The following is a 23218-nucleotide window of genomic DNA, read 5'->3' on the forward strand; positions in this document are numbered from 1 at the left end:
TAAACCATCCAGCAAGTTAAACTCCTTTCTTGTAAATCGCTGTTGCTGTTTGGATTGTATGGAGTTTTGCCCATGTGCATGACCTATTGGTCTGTCTCAGTGGACCTTGATCCCTCATGAGAATCTGGCTCCACTTAAATATGAAGCTGATTTCCCTTTTTGTGCTGCTTAACAGGCAAAGATCAAAAAATGATGGACATTTTCCCCTTCAGACCAGGACTTGGTAAATTCCTTGAACAGCTTTTTATGAAATGGGCACAGATCCATCGAGTTTTTCACCTAATTTTATTCTTAGGTAGTAGTTGGTGAAATGTTTTCTCTGAACAAAGTCTCTTAAACTCATAACAAAAACCTTGCAACTCACAATTTATCTTAGACCCATCTGTCAGCTCATATGATTCAGAAGTTGTGAAGCTGGGTGGTTTTTACGTCCTTTTGAAGGTGGGTACTGTACAATCATCATGTGTACTTATCTTCTGAGCATCTGCTTGGAAAATAAAACAGTGTGCCATTTTGACATCCAAGAAAGTGCTATAAAAAGTCTGTTGCTATGTTTAAATGCCTACACTTAGTTGCTATAGCAATAAAAATATCAAAAATGGTGTACAAATTGCCACAGTGCATTACCAGCCCTTTCCTGGACAGGGAGATTGTGCGACTGAGAATGTGACAGAGGTGCTCAGTATATTGCAGAGTTGCCCCATAGTTCCAGGTGCCCTGTGGTGTCACTTGAGAGCAAAATATGTCCCAACTCTGTGAATTCCAAACTGGCTGAGCCAAACAGTTGGGTCCCAAACAGGACAGTTGTGTCCCTACCGAATTCAGTTGCTTTATATAACTTATATGTTGAATATTTGGACCAAGTTCCCATTTCTCTGCAAGACAGGCTGCTGAAAATGTTGACCTTTCCCTAAATTCCTTCAGTCCCATGATAGCAAGTGTGAAAACCTGCTTACAGACTGCATTGGCCCTGTGTAGATTTTTCTCCCTGTAATATCGTAGTGGTCAGTGTAAAATGTCCTTGCTCCTGAGGCAGTTATGGGAACCCTGCTATCCCAAAGCAAAGAAATTAAATAGTAGCTAATGGAATCTTTAGCATCTCTGTGGGGCTCAAAGCCTTGAACATTCAGTTGCTTCTCGAAGAGAGCAGGAAATTTGACTTCCTTCATAAAACATAGCAAGCAGAGGAAGGCATGTTATTTTGGCAACTGTAATTTGGTTATGGAATTGAATTGTTTCCTCAGACATTTCTGTGCCTCGTTCTCTTGACTCCTAAGGAATGTTAGAGGAAAGGCTTGGAGAAATTGAAGCCTTGTTTGCAAGCAAAATAACTGGTTCTCTTTATTCCAATTAGCTTGAAGAATCCTCAAGGTTCAAATTGCAGAACACTGTGCAGGTCAATTTGCAAATGGTAATCCACAACAGTCACATAATTGTTTCAAGTATTTTCTTTAACATACTCTTAGAAGTCCAGTTGAGAGGTCTGATATCAAGAATGTATCAGTGGTAGAAATACGTATTTTTAACTTTTATTTCAGTTGTTAGTTATTTATTAATGCTCTTTTTCAAGGGTGTTATAAACATGTAGATGAAGTGATTCTTAGAGGCAACAATGATGCTCTGTAGTTTGAAGGCCCACTTAAATTCTGCAGTACCTCTAAATACATTTGGACTTTTTTATTTTTCTAAAAATACTGGATAAATGACTGCCATGTACATGGATCACAGTTTTACTCAAAATAAGGGTTGGAATGTTACATACATTATTGTACCCCCTCTCATTACTACAAGCTTGTATTTGCAATCTCAGTACAGTATTTTTCTGTAATGGATCTTGAGCATCTTTGGGATTTAATTGTAATGTTTCAATTTTGGTTTTAAGTGTTGAAAAATGTGACAATTTGTAGCTTTACAGCTGCACAAACTCCAGTGAGTGTGGAAGCCTGTGTCTTTATGAACCTCTGTATGGATTCTGTTTACTTTCCTTCTCAATTCCATGTTCCACATGGAGTACTGGACAATTACCTGGGTTTATCCTTAAACAAGAATGTCAACAGCACTGATTGTGGGTTTGCTCTGTTGGTTGTTGCTTGGTTTGGGGCGTTTTTTTTTTTTTTTTTTCAAATCTAATAGAGAAGTCCAAATGTTAGATCCATAAATATTTATTGATACTTGTTTATTAAAGTCCTGTGTAATTAAAATTCCAAAAGTTATCCTATTATGTCAAGCTTGGAAGGTGCTTCTGTGGCTGTTCATTGTGTGCCTGTAAAACCAGCACATCTGTGCCTCATTTACAAAATTATAACTTTTACTGTTGAGAATATGTGGTCACATGAATAAGAGAAGACAACAGAGGTGATGTGTGGAACTTAAAAACTCTAGCTTTTATTTTTCATGACACTGTCAAATACTTGAAACAAACCTTAAAACTGTGTCTACAGCACCCTCACCACAGTTGTTAACACATCAGTTTATTCTGTATTTCTAAGTGATTCTATATAGTCCCTGTTTCAGATGTTGTACATCTGAACTTGCATCTGCCATGGAAATACAGACTTCCTGATATCTGCCAGTTCCTGCATCAGCTTAGTTTGAAACTCATCATCAGCTTATGGCAGCGCAGGAGGAAGAGGGAGATCTGAACACAAGACATTAGTTACATAAGCTTCTTTCTAGAGAAAAAGTATGACATGGCTATTGTTCAGAGACACATTTCTCTTTATATGTTGTCCACTAGCCTCCTTTAAGTGTTAGCTATGCATTTATTCTTTCCAAAATCTATTTTTGGTATTGTTTTCCTTGGACTAAAAATTATGCTGTTTTTCTGGTTGTCAGCCAACTATCTTTCCCCCTTCTTCCCTGCCCTCCCTTCATTCCCTTCCAGTACCCTTTGAACTTGTCCAACTTGTTGAATTTGGCAGGAGAGGATTACAAAAGTATTACACTCCTACAAGTGAAAATCAGTGGTGTGGTAAGAGAGGAGAGACCCAGCTTAGTGCTGCTAAGAGGCAAGGCTCCACTGTGAGCTGAAATTATCACTGATTCTGTTTGATCTGCCAGCTGGCAACATGGCATGTGTGAAGCTTAAAGCCAGGCACAGCAAATGCTGTCTCTTGGCTCTCCTGACTGGTAGGAGACTAGGAGACATGTAAACTTGCTATGAGGGAGATAAGACAAAATCATCAAAATAACGTACCCGAAGAACAGGTTTTGATAGCTCAGCTGGTTAGAGACAACCCCTTTTTTAACGTAGGGAGACATAGGTTACTAAATGATCTGTTGTTGCACTGCTATCTTTATTTTGGAAAAAAAATCATAAATGTCTGTGTAACAGATCGTGAAAGCTGCAGGCTGTTAACTCCTGTGATTTCACACCAAGTTCTAATAGCTGGTGGCAGTCCGTATGTTTGTCTGCTTTCCAAAGTGGTGTGGAGCACTGTTAGTTTGTAACACACACCCTCATCTCTTTTGCAGATTTTTCCAGCGAGGCCTCAATGCCTAAAAGGAAAAGATCTGAGGTTTCTGCAGTCTTTGGGAACAGGCTATAGACTCTGCTCAGCCCACTGTGTAGGCATGTCAGTCAGGTTCATGGGAATGTTGGTAGCGGACAGGTTCTTCCCATGGCAAGTAAATGTCAGCTGTCCGGGTAGAGGCAGCCATCCTAATTAGACTTTCCTTATGCAACAGATGTTTTGGAGCTCAGCCAGGGAGAATAAAGTAATACTCAGAGACAGCAGCCCTTATCTTCTTTCTGGTCATTTAAAGAAGGCAACTGGGGTTCAGGAATCTGTTCCCTGAAAATTTCCTTGCATCTGAAGTGGTTTCTCCACCAATTATGTCCTTCTGTGCATGTTCAAGGTCATTAGGCAAGCTCTAAGGCTGCTGAAACTCCAGGAGTTCTGCATCATGAATGCTGATCACTTGGACCCACTACTTTAGGTTCCCTTTAAATCACCTGTCATAGGTTTAGGGTTTGGGATTTTTTAACATACAGCAAAATACTGGTCTCTTTCTCTGAAGGTTATTCAAAGTATGCAGATATTTGGTTTATGGATGAAGAGTATTTTTTGTTCTTCTCCTTTTTAAAAAATGACATTGAGAAAACCGACAACACTAAAGAGATGCTCTCAAAATGAGACATAGTGATTCTGTTAAAGAACAACACCTTCTGTCTTCTTTCAGCTCACTTCAGAAGTTTCTAGAGATTCTTTTTGTTGAAGTAAACTTCAGTAAAAAATGGCAGAATGAGATCTCGTTTACTCTTAAGCAAACTGACCGCACACTTTGTTTCTTTATTCATTGGTTTGTTATTCTGTGATTATTTGAAAGAAATTAACCTGTAGTAACACCCAGTTTTCTTTCTCTGCCTGATCATCTGTTTGGAAGGAGTTGTTCATTTTGCTCGAACAAACAAAAAAATCACACCCTTTTCTATCTAATATTAAATTTGTTTCTTTATGTTTAAAACAGGAAGCTCCTGTCTACAGCATTCCAGCCATCAGACTACTGAATATTCATTATCCTTTCTTCACTTGTGCTGCAAAGCACTATGCTGATCATGAGAATTCCAGATCTTAAAGTCCTCTGATAGGTAATAAGCTTTCTGCTTGCATTTTAAATTTTACTTCTGTTATTTGAAACAGTTGGGTTAATTTCTCATTTGTGGGTCTCATCCAGTGCAGTGAGTAAAGAGCCCTGTACACAGGAGAGTTGCACAGGTCAGTTGTTATTCTGACAATTTTTAGCGTATTTCAGTCTTTTTTTTTTTCTTGATTAACATATGTGTTGCCCATTTGGTAGTTTTTAAATTGAATGCTGCTTTATAAACAATTCTAATTGAGCTGTTCAGAAAAAATTATGGATGGGGTCATAGATGAGAAGATATGAAACCCTAAAATAATGTTTCTAGAAGGTAAAAATCCTTGTTGGATTGCCCAACTAATATCCAAAAAGCTCTATCTTTTCTCATAACTATCAAACATTATTCCACTGAACTGAATGCTCCACGTAGATGGATGTTCATAAAACTCAGGGTGTAACTGTGCATTCTTGGTGACTGGAATTGCAATGTGTTTCAGGTATGTAACAAAAGTGAAATTTAGTTCAGCAGTGCAACAAAGGAGACAACTGCTTTTAGATAACACAATGAGGAGTTTTACTACAGTGAATTTAATCATTTGGACCCAGCCTGAAGCAGTATTTATTCCACAGTACCAATATCTGATAAACAGTTCAGGTGAAGAAGCAAGACCAGTGGCCAGTTTCATTTAAGTGCATTGGGGAGTCATCATTTCTTCTTCACAGTAGTAAATCTTTGTTCTATTGGCAAGTGTTTATTGGAAAGTGTTGAATAATTCCATTCACAGTATTTTGATTGTTCTGAGATTATTAAAATGCAAAAAAAAAATCTTTCCCAAAATATTTGAAGGATATAGAGAAAGATGTGTTGTAATACAGCGAAGAACCAGATCCCTTAAAGAGGATCTGAACTGAACTATTGTATCCCTCACTTTCTTAAGCACATAGTTCCATTATTTTCTGCTGTTTTGTGAGAGTAAACTGAACAAGTAGCTGCTGCCTGTTTTTGCAGAGTGACCTGACTAGAAAAGTTGTGTGACTTACTAATGCCTGACCTTTGGGTTGATGTAGTTGAAGAAATACAGATGAAGACAGAGTATGAAGCTAATGAGTGAACTAAATAAAATTCCATTACTCCACCCTGCTGCAAAAAAATGAAGAAAATTAAATTTTTAATGCCAAAAGCGCTGCTACAGTGTGATTGGTAACTCTGTAGTTGAATATTCATGAAGCTCTGTGTTATATTCACTTAAGGTACTGATTATAATTCAAACAAGCTATGTGATTGAAATTTGCTTTTTGCTTCACCTCAGTTCAAAAACATGCTGAACACATATTTAGAATTGAAATGGATTTTTCTGTGTGTAATAGAAAAGTGAAGTGCCATTCACACAGGCTGGCAAATAAATTGTTACGGAAGGTACTGTAGTTGTCCTGTTTATCTTCTAAATTCCATAGTGTCTTCAGCAAATAATTTCTGATTTAAGTGGATAATGAGTATTTTAGAAAAGAAAAAAAAAGGTACCTCTGACTTTAAATTTAAATATTTCCATTAACAAAAAAATGTAAATGGCATGTTCAGTTAGTAACTTTATCCTCGTTGTTCTGTAAAAATATACTTTTTTTTGTTTTCAACAGGATTAAAAACATTGCACTTAGAGGGAACACTTAGAAAATGAATTTGTAGGTTGTCTTTAAGTGCCGTGGAAATTCAAATAAACATTGTTCTAACTAAGAAACATTAAAAACAAGAAAAAAGTCTGTGTTGGAAAAAAAAAATTATATGCATTAGAAATATGTTCAACAGAATTTGACATCATCTTATTTGCAGAGATAAGCAATATCATTTGTATTAATGTATATTTAGATAGATTAGATGGATATAATTTTTTTGCATAAGTATGGACATTATATATTTTGTTTGTTAAGCTAGCTTGGCAATTTTAACTTGTTTGTAGTCAGTTTTTGAGTATAAAGAAGAAATGAAGGGAGTATGTGAAAAAAGGTGAGTGGAACATAGATTAAAATAGAAAACCTAGAAACTTTAGTTCTAGGTTCTAGGTTTCTATTTCTCTCTTATTTCTTTTGATCTGTAAGGAAAAATATTAGGAAGATTATTACCTAATTACTGCAGCCTAGGTTTTGGATAAAAGAGAACATTAATAAAGAGAAGTAAGATTTTAATTCTTAAGAATTTAATTTCTTAGCCAATGTAATTAAGAGAAGGATAGAAGTTGTCTGTCTTTAGCTTACTATTCTTTCCACTGCCCCAAGCAAATTTTTTGGAAGGTAATCTGCAATAAGTGACTTCAGGAAAGGCCATTTTATAAAAAAGGTTCATTTTAACCTAGCAAAGTTTGTCTCCCTGGGCTTCTCTGTAGTTGTCTAAGAAGCAGAAGGTTCCTGCAGAATGCAATTTAGAGAGCCTATATTGAATTCCTGATTTAAAGACAGGAATTTAAGGTGATTCAAAAACAAACCCAAACCAAAAAAACCCAAACCAAACAAACAGAAAACTTCAGGAGACAAATAGCCTCAGACCAAAGTAATTCCTCATGAAAGGTTCCCTTTATACATATTCTCATGCCTCTCAGTCTGTTGAAGGCAAGTGATATTGTAAATAATAACAGTATTGAAGATGATGAACAGAATGGAATGGGTCTAGGCTCTTCTTCTCCTGATCCTTCCCTGCAGAGAACATCAACTTTGGTGTTACTGGTTTTGGTAGAAGCGCTTGAAAGAGTTCTTAGGTCAGCATTTAGCAATTGTACCCAGCCATATCCAAACAGAGGAATCTTTGAATGAAAACAGCAATTTCAGTTGACAAGATAAAGCAGGTGTGTGCATTGTCTGTGTGACAACAATTGCTTCCTCAGCTTATCAAGTTTTCATTTCTTTATATCAGTTCTAATAACTATAATAGGACTAATGCGAAGGTGGTGTTCAGTTTAACTGAATTGATAAAGAGGCACAAGCAACCTAGATAAAGTTTCATAATGGTTATCAGATTACAATGCCTAAGGCAAAACTGAATTTGAGAGCTTCAAGGGGAAGAGGGATGCTGAGTTAAAAATTTAGCTTTTGGAAGAACTGTTTGTCATGTTCTTTTACTTACCTTTACTCCCAGGATTTGATATTAGGAAGCTTTCTCTGCTTAGTCCTGTCCTGCAAGCCATATGATAGGAGGACAGGATGTGACCTGCCTAGGTTAAAGGCATAAATCATGTTGCAGTAAAACAGCACAGGGAAAACTTGCAGGTTTAGAGGCAAACTACAAAAATGTACAGATTGTCTGTAAAGAGTGGAAGCTTTCGTTGGAAGTTTGTCACTTTCTGTAGTGAGTGGAAGCTTTGATTGTTATTTGTGGAAAATAAAGTAGTTTTCTTACAAAATTTGCTAGACAAGAATTAAATGTAGTTTGTTTTGATCTTGTGCATCTATGATGGAGGATCTAGCCATAATGAATGAAAACATAGAATGATATATGTATTGTCTCTTTGTTGGTAAAGCAACCTTATTGTGGAATTTCTGTTATAGATTGAGTTTACTAGGTACACAAGGGAAATAATACTTACAGTGTGAAATACCTTGTAGAGTTGTGAAGTCATGTGGCCTTTTTCAAGCTTTTAATATCTCAGGGGGGAAGGCCAACCATTGTAACTTAGATCAATCTTATATCTTTGTATTTTGCACTTTTTTGCCTGATGTTTACACTGGCTGAACTAATAAGAAATATTAGAGGAAGAGAGGGTATATTTCAACCTTCTATCCCAGAAAATGGATTTATTCTTACTGCTATATATTCTTTAAGAGAAAACCAGTGGGAGTACAAGAGCATCTTAAGACATTTCCCCAGTTCGTACCATTGATTTGAGCATGTTTTTTCTGACTCAGTCACACGTGAGGCTTTTGGACCAGGAGTGTAGGCAGCACTGTGCAGCTGAATATATATGACAGGGAGAGGTGTCATTTCAAAATAAAAAAAGACACATTTTTTGTAGTGAGAACAATTATTCACTGGAACAACCTCCCCAGGGATGCGGTAGTGTCCCCGTTGCTGGAAGTTTTCAAAATACAGTTAGAGAGGATGCTCAGTACCCTCATCCAGGCTCCCTTTCCCACAAAGGATTGGGCAGGTCAATCTTTTAAGGTCCTTTCCAACCTGGGCTGTTTTGGGATTCAGTGATACTAAGCAGGAAAAAGATGGAGAACAGCAATAATACTTTGTAACCAAGAGCTGTGTAAACCTTCACGCCAGTCTCAGCTTCTTGATTTTCTGGAAGTTTCTATATTGATTTGCACCTGCGTTTTCTATTAAAAGACATCAAAGACAAATAGGATTTTCTTCACAGAGCCATAAAATTGGGGACATCCTTTAGTGTGCGTGTGTGCATGTGTGTGTAAGACTGCAAAGTTTGGAAAGTGCTGGTTTACTGTCCTTTCTCCTGTACAATTCAATTCTTTCTCTATGATGCATCTTAAAGAACTGAAAACACTTTCAGTGACCTTCCACCCAAATAGCCTCTTAAAAATATCTGAAGATTGCTCATCTGCAAGAATCTAAAACGTGACAAAGCAGCAAGATGCCAGACATTCTTCAGCCTGAGATATGTTTACTTGTTCATGGAAGCTGCTTAGGAATCCAGCACAGTATCATCCTGGATCTTAGTCCTGGCTGTGGACTTACCATGTACTGTTTGTATTAACTAGAAAAATGTACAAAAAAAAGTCCTTTTCTTCCACTGCTTTCTTATGCCTGTTGTTCTGTCCATCCATTTCTTCAGTATTGCCAATTACTCATGATGGACAAAAAGGCACTTTTCCTTTGTTTACTTTCTCACAATCAGTTTCTTTCAGAAAGCTGTTTCCACCAGTGAGCGTAAGGCCTGCACATCCAGGTCTTCCAAACCATTCATCTGATCCTACAAAAGGATCTTGTTCATGCTACTCCAAAAGCTGAATCCTTTTTTAACACTCACTGTTTTCAACCATCTGCAGCTCAGGCCTTTCCAGGTCCAGGGGCTGTATAGAATTACTACTGTACCTCTCCTCTAAACGTATCTGATCTCTGGTTGAACTGATTTATGTGCTCCAATTATTTTTCAACTTCCTGTAGTAACAAATTCAATTATTTAATTGCATTCTGTTTGTGTTTTCTGCTCAAACAATTGCCTAGTGACTGCTTTTGGCATCCTTGTTCATATGTACTGTGAGGAATTGAGAGCAAATAATTAATAGGCCACCCTCTTCAGTCTATTCATCATTTTGTAACCTGATTCTATCCAGAAGTGTCTATTTTGCATGAAAACCATTTGCAATTACTGACCAACCCTTCTTTTATGAACCATTTATTTTTATGTTGTTGAGGGTTTGTTTCTGTTCTTTTCGGGTGTGTGTGCTTTTTTTTTTTTTGTGACTATAACTGTTTTAAAGATTTGGTCTCATATTCTATGCTGTTCTCAGTTCTTTCCTATTCTTAACATTTTTGCCTTTTTTGATTGCTGCTGAATGCTATTTTCAGAGAACTATTCAAAATTACTCTGATCTCTTTCCTGACTTGTAAAACAAAATTATGGGCTCTTATTTAAGTAAGTGTATGTTATATTTGTTTTTTTCTCATGTGCATGGACTTGCCTTTGTCACCTGACATTTTATTAGTCAGGTGCTCAGTACCGTGTAAACTACTGTGGCTGTCTTTAGCTCTGATTTTCCCATCTCATCTTTAATCATCTGTACAGCCCCACTTTTCCAGATTCTTCAGGACACTGTTGAACACCTCAGTATCTGTGGAAGTGTAATGTCTTCACCATTCAGAACAACTTCTGTCCTTTATTTTCTTCCTTCAGTTACAGGAGGTATTTCTCTTTTGTCCTGTGGGAGCAGTTTCCTTAAGGTGCTTAATAGAAAATTTTGTGAAAACCTCTCCTTGAAAAATACATGTTGCCTGTATTAAAATGCTTATTGATTTCTGTAAAGGAATGTAATGAAATAGACAAATTTAGACTGCTGGACAGTCCTGTATTAATTTATCATTCTTGTATCTGGATCTATTTAGTAATAAAATATTATGTTAATTTCTTATCTAGGACAGTTATTATCTAAAAGTTAGGAAATAGGATGAAAGTCTTAAGTGATAATAAAATTATAAAGCAATCAGTCCTCAAATCAGAAGTTTGTTTTGTTTGGACAGAATAGCAAAGCAGCTCAAGGTCAACATCAAAATATTGAAGGAGGTGTTTGGAAAGAATGAGCATCCTTCATTGTGTGCCTTTATTCTCAGTCTCTTTAAGGCTTTTTATTTTCCTTCCATTACCTCAGGTAGATAATGCACAGCATTTTTTCCTGGGTATTTGCCAGAATGTTGTCCAGAGGCATTCTAAAACCCCAAAACTTTGATTAACAATAAAACTTTTGAAGCATTGGTATTATAGCATTTGTTCTACTAAAGATTAGTCTTATCTATGTAGATTTATGGTATTGTTAAAATTACAGTGAGTTCCTATATCTTCTTTTAATAGATACTTTCTAAATACTTTACCTGGTTTTGTGGTTTTTATTTCATAATATATTAGAATCACTGAATCTTTTTCATCCCATAATTCTCTACAATTGCTTTAAACTTAAAATAGTGGGTTTCATTAATGTAATGCAACCTTGTTCACTTTATTTGACATAAAGAAAGAAAAGAAATTTAAGGTAAGAAATACTGATGTATGTGACTACATACTTATTGTATGCAAATTGTTTATAAGCTGGCAAATACAGGATGCCATTTGGACTCATATAAAGTTATAAAATTAGCATAATTAGATACATATCTCAATTTCTTACTACGGTGATGACAAGAGCAATGCTGAGTTCTAGCATGGCTTATAAATTGCAATGAAACAGGAATAAGAAACATGAATTTGTGTCAATTTAGCTCAGCATCAAGATATGATTGCTGCTCCTTCCCCACTTTGTCTCCTTGCTCCTCTCCCTGGGGATATCAAACAGCAGCTGCAATGGAACAAGAGGTGTTGTACAAACTCAGTCATTTGCATCAGAGCTGAGCTGCCGGTTGTGAACTGAGGGACTGAAATGCAATTCCATGCTTTATTCTCTGCTCTTACTGCAGACTTGGGGTGCCCTGAAAAAACAAAAACAAAAACAAAACAAAACAAAACAACAAAAAAAAAACAAACAAAAAAAAAAAACCCAGACAATTGCAGTAGGTCTGATATTTCTGTGGCAAATCTTGACCCATGGAATGTCCTGGAGTTTTTTAAAAGCTTAATAGAATATGAGTAACTCTGTTCCTTTTTATGCCCTTCTCACATCCCCTATTTTAATTTTAGGTTTTGAGGTAAAAATGTCAAAACTAGTATGTGAAATGTAGCCCCCAAAATGTAGAATTCTCTTTCCCTGCAGAAGTAGTTCTCTGGTTTAAGCTCATCCCTTCCCTAGGGCCTCCCTGTGCACAACATTGATAAAACCATACCAAATGAATGTGGGGTTTTTTAGATGTTGATGAGATGAGATTGTGCATAAAGCTGGCACTTTGTTTTTTGGATCAGCTCCTGGATATAATCAGGAATGGAATGGTGTTGGCTAAATAATTTTATCAGGGAAAGATTTTGACAAAGGACATGAAGAACATTTTGCTACATTTGGCTTGTGCTATTCCAGAAGAGCAGAGCTGTTGTTTTCCTCAAAGCTTTTTTCTGAACTGTCTAATTACCCAGAAAATGTGGGGTTTTGGTACAGTTATGTGCCAGTCAATGCATAAAAATTCCTTTCTTGTTCTGATGGCTTTGATTTTTATTATTAACTTTCCTAGTCCTAGGTTTTGAAAAACAATAATTGAAAATGGAAGAAATAAGGTTAGCTAACGATGTGTTCTCAGTGTGTTATATCTGGTAGCCTTCTAAAAGAAAATGAGAAGTTATTTTTCTTACCATGCTTTCTAGAAGATGCAAGCCAATAAGGATATTTTCCCAATTAGAGTGCAAACTGTAACAATCCTGAAACTAGAATTTTAACAAGCAGCCACAATAGGCCTCATTTTTTTCCTGCTGAGAAAAGTTTAAAAGTAAGAGGAATTATGTAGTTCATTCACTTAAATCATCAAAGGTTAGCTTTGATGTTGCACATTTGGAAATGCTGACTTCAGTCTGGTCCATATGTGGAATACATCAGTGTTTCCTTAAAGTGAGGAAACTACAAGTAGATGGTTAAATTCTCCTCCAGGTCCTCAATGTTAATACCTGAAAGACAAATAGAATGGTTGAGGTGCTTTTGAATTGGATGGTGTAAGAGAACATTTACTTTACTTTTAAGGACACCTGAAAAATAAAAGTTTGAATTGTCCCTTTTTTTCTTTTTAGCATTACCATGTGCTCCCAATCCTGAGATTCTGTGTGTGGAGACTTTGTATGATGTAGTGGAAAGGCAGCTCTGAAGTTGGTTTGGATTGGTTTGTTTGGGTTTTTTTGTACTATCAATAATCCCTTGTCCCTCATTTTGGATTCCGATAGCATACAGAACTTCGAGAACACAGGAAATGGGGACTTGCTTCTCTTTTCTCACAAACAGCTGCTTGCTTTCATTTTCAGACCATCCTTTCTGCAAGTCAGCAAATCTATTCTTTCTGAAGTGATGAAGTATGCTTTCTCCCTTTTCCCCACATTAAATTAAAGAGCTCAAGTTGAATTTTCATGAGGCTACCACATCTGTATTTCAAATAAGGACAAAAAAGGGCAAACTATTTACCCTATAATTTTGGCCATGGGTTCTTGATTGCAGCCACTGGAAAGTCTCCTCCTGGCCACATGTTGTTCAGGCCAAGAAGCTGATTTGGGGATCTAAGAGCAGGACAGAATCAAGACACTTCCCAAGTCAGAGATCCAGCCAGAGATTATCTGAAAGAGGCTTGCAAGTGCTACCTGAGATTGAGTCTTCCCCCTTGGGATACTGGTGTTTTCAAACTAAGGACAGTAGGCAGAGCATTACTTTTCAGTAATCAGATAAAGCATCTGTGTAGTCAGTCAGTTGTAATGGTATTATGATGCACTGCTCCACTAAAAGTTTCAGTCAGAACTCAGCTGTCCTCAGTCTTTTGCTTTCAATGCTTTGTTTGCCCTGGGAGTTTGGAACATGCATCAATAATTGAGATTGGAAATCCAAGCAAAGTATGGAAAGACATTGTGTGGGCTGTTTGCAGAAGGATTTGTCTCACAAAGTTCACCAAATGCTATTTATGAGTGAAGTTTAACTCAGTGCTGTGGCTGTGTTATAAAATAACCTTTTAAAGAATGAAAATTGATATTTTACTGTGTGAGATATAAAAACAGCCATGAGCACGCCTGATGAAACAGTCTTTGTGCTAACAGCTTGTTTCTGTATGATGTGTGCATTTTGGAGTATTTATTTCACCTCTGTCTTAATTACTGCATCATCCTGTCTAATGCACCACTTTTGCAGCCCTCAAATTATTAAATCAAATATGCTTTGTTGGTTTCACCTTGAAATTCAGAACTGCCTAAATTAGCCCATTTAGCCAAGGAGGGACTCTGAAGAATTTGTTGCCAATTCAGCACGTGCCTCATTGGAGGGTCATCCAATCCAATTCATTGCTAGCTTGGCCAGTAAAATGCACATAGAATATCTTTGCTAAATGCATCAATAACAAGGTGATCTTTCTGTCTGTGAATATTGTGGGCCTTAGCTTTTATATATCAGAAAAAAAAAAAAAATCAAGATCAGGCTTCATCCAAGCTACTGAAAGTCTGCCTTTACATAGTGTGTAAGTTGGCTTGTGCTGTAAATACGCTACCTCTTCCTATTACACCTTCTAAAAATTAAATTTAAATGAAAAGCTACATCAGTTTGAGAATGCTTACTGTAAGAACTTCATAGTGTGAAAATAACACTGTGTGACTACATCTGAAGGGTTAGTCAGGGTATTTATAAAGTCTCAGAAGCATACAGTCAGTAGCAAGGAATAACACAGCACACAGAAATGTGTAGATGATTCAGCAATGCAGGCAAAAGACCTTCTACAAAATGTGTTTGCAGAATCTTGTACTGCATTAATCGATCTTTTGAGAAAGAAAGAGCTTTTGGCTGCAATTTTGCATTGACATCACACCTGAATGAGACACTGAGGACTTCCTCCCCCACCTCACCTCTTTCAAGAATACTAAAATGGATCAATCATCCTTCGCATTATTAATCTATTATTATTACTGTTGTTTTTGTTGTTGCTGCTGTTGTTATACCTGTTTTTAGAGCTAGATATTGATAAGAGAAATTAGTGTTGCTTCTGGCTTCAAAGTTGTTTCTTTTTCTAGGAAAAAAAAGCTTAAAAGGTGGCATTACAAAATGTTATTTTTCACACTGCTTTTTCACACTTCTGTATTGTACGCTGGCAGGAAGGAAGAGGAGATATGATGAGCTTTGCTTTTTCACAGACAGCTAGGCCTGCAGATTTAATGGGTACTCTTGGAATAAAATTGGAACTGTTTCTAGCAAAAGCAACAATTCTTGTGACCAAATATACAGCATCTCTAGATCCAAGCTGGGACATTGCAACCCAGCTGAGTGAACTACCAGATCTGTAGGAAAAAAAAAAAGTAAGCAGTCAAAATCCACACAATGGCTATTTATTTGAATAAGTTGATAGTGAAGATATTCCTCTCCTGCTGTACAGCAGTATTTGAAAAAAACAATCAGTGAACTAGGATCCATAATTCTTTTCTAATAAAACAGAAGTGAAACATGTTCATGCTCTTTTGGCAGTGTTCATTTTTGCAGTGCAAAAATATGTGTCCATGTATCATTAAATTAAGCAAATGTCAATCTGATTGTGTCCAGGAGGCATAAAATGAGAATACAACACTTGTTTTGCTGTTTTGACATTTATCTATGCAACATGGAAAGCCAAGTATAATCTTCCTGCTTGAAAGCCCGCAGTTGCATTCTTGATCCCAAAGAAAGCTCTTTATTGTTGGTTTGTTCAACGAAGCGTGCCCTTTGGGATTACCCTTTGTGATTGGAAAAGAAAGAATTTAGTTTAATTTCTTCATTTGGAAAATCTGTTGCTTGACTAGCAACAAGACTCCTGGGTCACTAAGCAATAGTGTTCTGCCCTAATTGCCTTCAACTTATTTATGTTTCTAAGTCAGGCCTTCAAGAGTAGTTTTTTCCAAATTATGCAAAGTTGATATCCTGCTGCCCTGCAAAGCAGGATATTTATAGAATATAGAAAGCAGAATAATTTATAGAATGTTTCTATGTAGGAATAGCTTTCAGAAATTTCACTTCATGTACAAACCTTAAGATTTTTCTTAAAAAAAGGATGAATTGACACCAAGGAACACTGATTTTCTTCCCCCTAATCTTAGCTGTCTCCTTTCCACACAAATGTATTTTTTCTCTTTTACATTGATTAAGGATATAGTCAAATGGCAATTTGAGAAAATATCGTCTCGAGCTCCCAACTCTGCCTACACCATAAACAAAAATAAATGTGTAACTAGAATGTGATGTATAATACATGCAGTCCAGACAGCAGAAATATATCTGGGTTTCTCCAAATCTGTGAGAAGAAGAAAGAAACCCAAGTGAGTCTGTGTGACTTTGTACATGATGCTCATTTAGGCAAAAGCATGTTGGGTGGCATTATTATCTCCTAGTATTCTGAATGGTACCATTTCTGCTGGAAGATTTATCAGTGCACAGGTCCTGCATCAGAGGGGTCCTTCAGCACTACACAACGAGACTGGCACTGCCTCTGAAACAAATTTTCTTTCAAATAATAAGTTGTCTAGGAGGAGGGAAAAGAGCAACATTTTTAGTCACATACAATTTCAACATTTTTTTTTTTAAATTTTTTTATTTTTATTTCTTTTTTATTTTATCCTGTTTTAAGGTCACTGACTTTATGTTGTAACAGACTTCTTTCCAGGTACTTCCTAGCTCTGGGTTTGTTTTGAGCTGCCCTCCTGAATGACACTAAATGTAGTGTTCTCCCACTCTTACCTTCACACTTTCTTATAGGCTGCTACTTATGCTTAGAAATCCTTATTCTCCATGCCAAATATCCTCCCACTCTATATTCACATTTTTCCTTTAAATTGTATTCCCTTGAAATCTATAAAAAATAATCAGCAAGTAAAGAAATATTGCAACTATGCCTTGAAATCTGACAGACTTCTGATCACCAGATTTGCTATTGTTGGCTGAATTCTTTAACTTATGCATAATATTGAATAAATCAGGGATTAATTTTTCCTTAATATCACAAGTACTGTCTTTTTTTCCCCCTCTCTCGCTATATATGTATGTATGTATCTATCTATATATATATATTTAATTTTATTTTAAATTACCTAAAGTTCATCCCAACTGGCTCCTTAGAGGCCACCTGGCTGAGCAGTGCTTCTTCTTGTCTTCTTGCTTTTCCAGCTGAAAGCCCAATGATGGAAAAAAATTTAAAAATGATGCCAGTACGACATCCTTCTTATAAGAGAGCTGAGTCCAGTATCTTAGCACAGACTTAACCAGATAAAATTACTATTTTGGTGTTCTGTCTCATGAATATTTGTTCAAAGAAAACTCCCAGAATTAAAAAAAACTACAGGTGAACCAGACCATATGTTTTTTTCCTGAACTTGTATGTAATTCTTAAAACTATTTGTTTTCATGGGGAGGTTGTGCTGCTTATAACCTCATTTCCTTATGTTTTTTGGTGCTATATCAAAAAAAATCCCAAAAATAAAAAAATTGCATCCAAACCAGAGTAATTTATAAAAGTTTGATTCATGCAACATTAATTCCTACTTGCCCCCCCCCCCCAAAAAAAAAAAAAAAGAAAAAAAAAGTGGAATTGGGAAATTTTCAGGCTGTCTAAAATAGGTTTACTGTAAAAGAAATACCTTATTTTTAAAATCTGGGTCTACTAGTCTAAAAAGTTAGTGGAATACTGCTCCTCAATGCTTGCAAAATATGTACATTCTTCATCTGTTTGCTGATTGTCTGCAGCATAAAATTCTAGAATTCTTGCAAGCCAAAAAAGTCATTGTAAGCCACTCCTCTAGATACTTTGCTGCAAGAGAAGTAAATCTAAACTGACTGCTAACAGAACAGAAACTGTAAAAACATTGCTAAAACAAATGAAGCTGACATTTTACAAAAAGAAAAGTGCTATTTTCAAACACAGTTATGATCTTATAGTAAGTCTTAAGTTTCCATATAGCTATGTTAAAAAGATTGCCTGAGAGTGAAATCAGGCCCAATTGCTTTTTCTCTTAATGCTAAAGCTAAAGCTGGGACCAAAATGGATCCTCAAGCATTAAGTATTGAACTTCCAGTACATTTTCCACTAAACCCTTTTGGAGTTAGTTTTCAGATTTCTTTAAACTCTGATGTAAATTTTGATACATAACCAAATCAAATGCCTTGTTGTAGGGGTTAGTCTTGTTGATAATGGAACAGCATCACCTTTCACCCCCAAACCTTTTGGTTTTCAGTCTCAACAGTGTCATAACTACCCATTACTGGAGATATTCTCCCAGGATGCATGTCAGGCTGGACATGCATCAGAACATTGTACTTTCTGCCTGACCTAACTTTTCCTTTCTCCCATTCAAGCAGATTATTGAAAATCATCCAGTTTTATGTGTTCCTGAGCTATGAGGAAAACAGGAAGCAGAAAAGCAGATTTTTTCCTGTCATTCTGCTCTGTAAATCAAGTCCTACATGTGTAGCTTGCAGTTCCGAGGAAGTCTGTAACCACTGAGTTTGAGGGAAGATTTATAGAAATTGTATTTTCCTTCAACCTTTGCTAGTTTCTTCCTTTAAAATATTTTTGTGACAGAATTAGTCACTTTTATTGCTTGCCTCTGAGGTTGCAACCTGGAAGTGTTCTGATTGTCAAGAAGTATTATTTAAGTCATTCAGGAATCTCAATACTCAGGAATTAATCTCAGAATGAGAACAGATCCTTTGAATTCACACAGTGGTTGCATGTACCTTTTGCATGCCCCAGTGGGATTGTTCTGAATCCTAAAAAGAGATACACCCCTTTGTCTTCCAGGTTTTCATTGGGCTGTTGTATGGATGTTAGTGTGAGTGGAACTCAAATCTTTGAGGTTGTCACAGAGGTGCCTTAATTTAGTCCTGGGGCTATGATTCTGTGGTTTGGTGAATTGGCTGAAGCAGGATCTTAATATCTTGCAATCTTGAGTATTTAACATGAAAAACCACTCATTTGTCATAAAAATGAGATGCAGTAGGAAACTACTAGTCAATTTTTTTTCCTGTATTGCAGACAATTAAAAAATGTCTTCCAGTTTCCATGTAGGACCTTTTGTCACAAAGGGCAAGAATGTACATGAGTCAGCTTCAGTTGTGGGATTTTTTTCCTTTTCCCAGTGAATGTTCCTATTATACAAAAGTTGTGGAGTCCTAATGCAAAATTTCAAAGTGTTTCTATTAAGATATTCTGGATCTGTTTTTAGGGGGTTTGTTTTGTTGTGTTGTGGATTTGGGTTTTTAACATTTTAGGGGATAGTTAATGTATGCCAGCAAACTGTGTATCTTAAACTATAATCATGCTTTGTCTTTGAAAACCCTTTTGTGGTACAAACACAAGAAAAATACCCTGTTTTGCTCTGACTTTGTTTGAAGGAAGTTTACTGGGTCTTAAGTACTTAAAAGCTGCAAATCCAAAATGTTACATGAGTTCCATATATTTTTACAGCTATACAAAAAGGAGTGCAAAAAGGTACCTTTTTAATATGGTAACATTTTACAACCACTTTACAAGGCAACACAGAAAAAAGTAGCCACTAATAGCCACTCAGAATTGTGCAGTTCAGCTGCATCCATGAGCGAGCAACCAACTCCTCTTGTTGACAAATGAGATTCGACTGCAGGCAGCATGTGGTCAAGAAATCTTAAAAAAATTATTTCTTTTTTAATTTCTGCTCTTTTTTGTGTCCCTTGTTGAGATGTGGCAGAGCATTTGGGGTCAGATGCCCAGCTATCAGGGGAGATGGAGTAAAGCACCTTTCTCTGAGCCTTCACTGACAAGGACTCAGCCATGACTCAGCCTGGGGAAGTGAACTGATTATACTTAACTTTCTCTACTATGGTAAAATGAGTTGCAGAGAGAACACACTGAAAGCCAAGGGCCTCTAAATACTTTTCCCTTTTATGGAATAGAGCTCCCAGATCTCCATTTCCTGGAGATTGTACTCTAAGCCTACACAGTGGTAAAAGAAAGTTCTCTGCATTCACTGATCTGTATCTGACTACAAATTTGAGCTCAGGGGATCATTTTTTTCCTAACTATTTTAAGCAGTAAGTTTATAATAACAGACCAAAATGTTAAAAAACACTCCATCCTTTCTTTTATTTCTTTTTCTTACTTTTTTTTTCTTTAGATTGTCTCATCTTAGTGTGGGAATGAGCAGAATTTGGTGAATTGGATAGGTAACTTGTGTTTTTTTTAACACATTTTGTAGGTGCACAAGGCTCGTACATACTGAGATTGTAGATCTTCACCCACATCCACTTTGCCTGTGACATGTGAGTTAATCTCTGCAAGTATTTGATTTTAAAATATAATTTTGAAGCTCTTGCCATTTCTGAAAGAATGGAGTTTTGGGGGAATAATTTACTTTGATAAAACACTACAATGATGTAATGACATTCCTTGATAAGATAGAGGCAGGCCAGACAGAGCTTGATCAATGAAGAAAAAAAAGAAATAAAAATACAGCTAACAGGATCTTGAAACTATCTCTGTGCTTAGGATGCTAATATATGCTCATGCACCTTGACTGTTTTTGAAGTGCAGGTGTATTTTTCATCTCTCTTTTCAGTGTCTTCAGGGTCAATAGTTGCAGGTGTTTCAGTGGGTACCTCACTGTATTGCATGAATTATTAACATATCATTTCCTTCTTTGACTGAAACATGTCTGTGCTTGTGAAAAGGAGACAAAGCTGGCAAAGCTAATGGCAGCATGATTCCCAAGGCTGATAGCTGACAGGTGAGCCAGGCTTGGAACCAGGTTTAGAACCAGGCTAATCGTGCTCTCCACACTCCAGCTCAGGGCTCGGTAACACTGTCAGCTGGTTTTGTAAACAGAGGTGTGAATTTCTGTAAGCCCTGAGGCTGCATTCTGCCCTAATGCTCTGCTGGAAAAGAAAAAATGTACCTTCCAGTGACATCAATGTTCCAAGGACATTTCTTTATTTTCTGTCTACATTTTTGAGATGAAGTTAAACTTCTCTAATTCTTCCAGACTGTTCTCACAAAACCCCCTATTCCGATGCATTTTGACTCCATGTGACATTTACTGGGCCTGTTTTCATTGCCCAGCTAAAGGAGCATAAAGTCACTTCAGCAGTGATGGAAGAACATTAATTCACTAATATTTAAGTTCCCATAATTTCTAAACCTTTGCCTTTCCTATCAGTATCAGAAGGCAGTAATTGATCAGAAAATGGCAAACTCCTGGCAGAGCATGGTATATCCATTTGCATTTCCAATATATGATGTTTGTGCTGGGAAAGCATCATAAAGTCTTCAAAAAGTCTGGGCTACTGACTTTAAGAACAGTGCTCAGGTTAAAGCTTTTAGACTGAAAGTTAATAATTTTTGAGTTCTAAATAATATAGTTTATTAATTGAACTGCATCATTTTACTGAAATACCAATATGCAACACCCCTCACTTTGGCAGTGTAGTGGACTGCAGCAAAGCAGTCAAGGTGTTCAAACATTGTGTTTGATTTAAGAAGCCTAAGAATATTAATAATGTGCAAGCTTTCACTTCATATACTAAAGCACTGTCCTCAGAACTGGGGTTTTCTGGAGTGGTATCAGGAAAAAACAGAAAGTCAGAAGAAATTTTCCTACTGATCAGCACAGAGATGTGAAGCTTATTCCTATTTGCAAGATAACTCTGTAAGGAGTCAGAGTAGGGCTCTAATTGTGTCGGAGACAGCCTGAACTCAGTCCACTCCAAATCTGGGGGTTGTTAAGGTGGCATAAATTCATCTTTCTACCCTCTGCTTTCCCTTGGCTGTACTTTCTGTGCTGCATCTCTAGGACAACACAGCTCAGGATTTGTCCCTTTCTATTCTTAGACAAGCCTGCTGATTTATTTCTTTTTCTTTTAAAGGTTTTTTGCTTTTTAAATCTGAAAAATGAACTGAAACTTGATGTGCTTAATAGCTCTTTCTTGTTTCTAGATAAGTTGCATTATTTTTAAGTTTAGTATGTTCTAAGAACTCAGCTAAGACTGGGAATAAACCACTTTGGTGCAATAGCTTCTACAATTCCATGTAGGACTGCAAACATGCTTTGGCCATGACTTGAAACATTCCTGATTTTTCAGGCCCAGCATTGGGTTAGATATATCAGTACCATAATAAATTCATAGGGCAAACACTAAGAGGGATTAGATAAACTGCCAGATTTATATTTTTTTCTCTCTCTCTCTTTTTTTTTAATTTGAATTTGAGTCCTTGCAAACTCAGAAATTGTGTTGTATGCCAGGATTTTGTTACAGAGATGAAATGCAAGTCTGTGTCACTTTTTTTAGTTACCTTGCTTCCATCCCAGCTTCATGTGTTGCTAATAGTTGGTGACTGGGTTTGATGCAAAAAAAATATTTTGAATTAATTGTTTAAACACACAGATGTTCAGTGCTACTGCTATCTGTCTAATCTGTGGATTTATTAAAATGTACATAATCATAAATATGTATTTTCCATCCTATTAGGGACTTTGTTTTGCCTTAATAACCATTTGTAAAGATTTTATTAATAGAAAATCTCCTCTACTCTTGTTTGAAGTCAGAGGTGGGTAAAATCATGATACAAATGTGAATTACCACTTACATTTATAGACTTAGAAAATCACCTCTAACAGGTACAACATATCTAGAAAAGCTTGAAACATGCTGTCCCTATAGCATGCACTGCTCTGAAAAATCTTTATGCCCACTGTTCAAAAAGAGTCTGTATCTTGGTCTTCATAATGATGTCACATGTGCTACATCTTTTTCAGAATTGTTATTGAGGAAGTATAGTGATATAATTACTTTGTCCTTAACACACCAATGTGTGTAGGATCATTTTTCCGATCTATTTGTTCTGCATTAAATTTCGTATGAGATGGCCTTGTATTCCTCTTCCAGTGAAAGAGAAAATTAAGTTTCCAGCATAATGTGGAATAAACCTAATAAAAGCATGGGTCTTTGCTGCTTCTGTAGTCCAAAGTTTTCACACATTCTGTAGGTTTTACAACACAGATTTTCTTCTGTGAGAGCTGAGGTGAGGCACTTGTCACTACTGAGACTGCTTCAGTGTTTCTTGTGAGTGGTTTTGCCTCTTTTTGCTTTTATTTCAAAGCAACAGATGTATTTTGACAAATATAATTGGCAACCTCAATAAACCAACATATTCCCGAATACATTTCTTTTCCCACCCCTGAAATGGAAGGGAAAACTGTAGCAGGTGAATTTACAATGCAGTAGTCAGCAGTTCCTAGTGGAGACACCAGTGTGTGCACCAGGTGGTCTCAGCTGTGTGTGTGTGACCTGCAGGCACTGCTGGGGAGTACAGTGATGAATTGATGAGGACACC

The 23218-nt window shown here is 36.6% G+C and overlaps 1 long non-coding RNA gene across 1 annotated transcript in view; it reads left to right on the forward strand.

The window, feature by feature from the left end:
* The window catches only part of LOC134045400 (uncharacterized), a 35349-nt gene extending 12131 nt beyond the window's left edge, over nucleotides 1-23218 (forward strand). The window contains exons 2-3 of the long non-coding RNA XR_009933299.1: nucleotides 20088-20151; nucleotides 23179-23218. This is a non-coding gene — a long non-coding RNA (uncharacterized LOC134045400). The remainder of the gene's footprint in view (nucleotides 1-20087; nucleotides 20152-23178) is intronic.

Source organism: Cinclus cinclus, chromosome 6 (genome assembly GCF_963662255.1).
Source record: "Cinclus cinclus chromosome 6, bCinCin1.1, whole genome shotgun sequence".
Classification (NCBI taxonomy): Eukaryota; Metazoa; Chordata; class Aves; order Passeriformes; family Cinclidae; genus Cinclus; species Cinclus cinclus.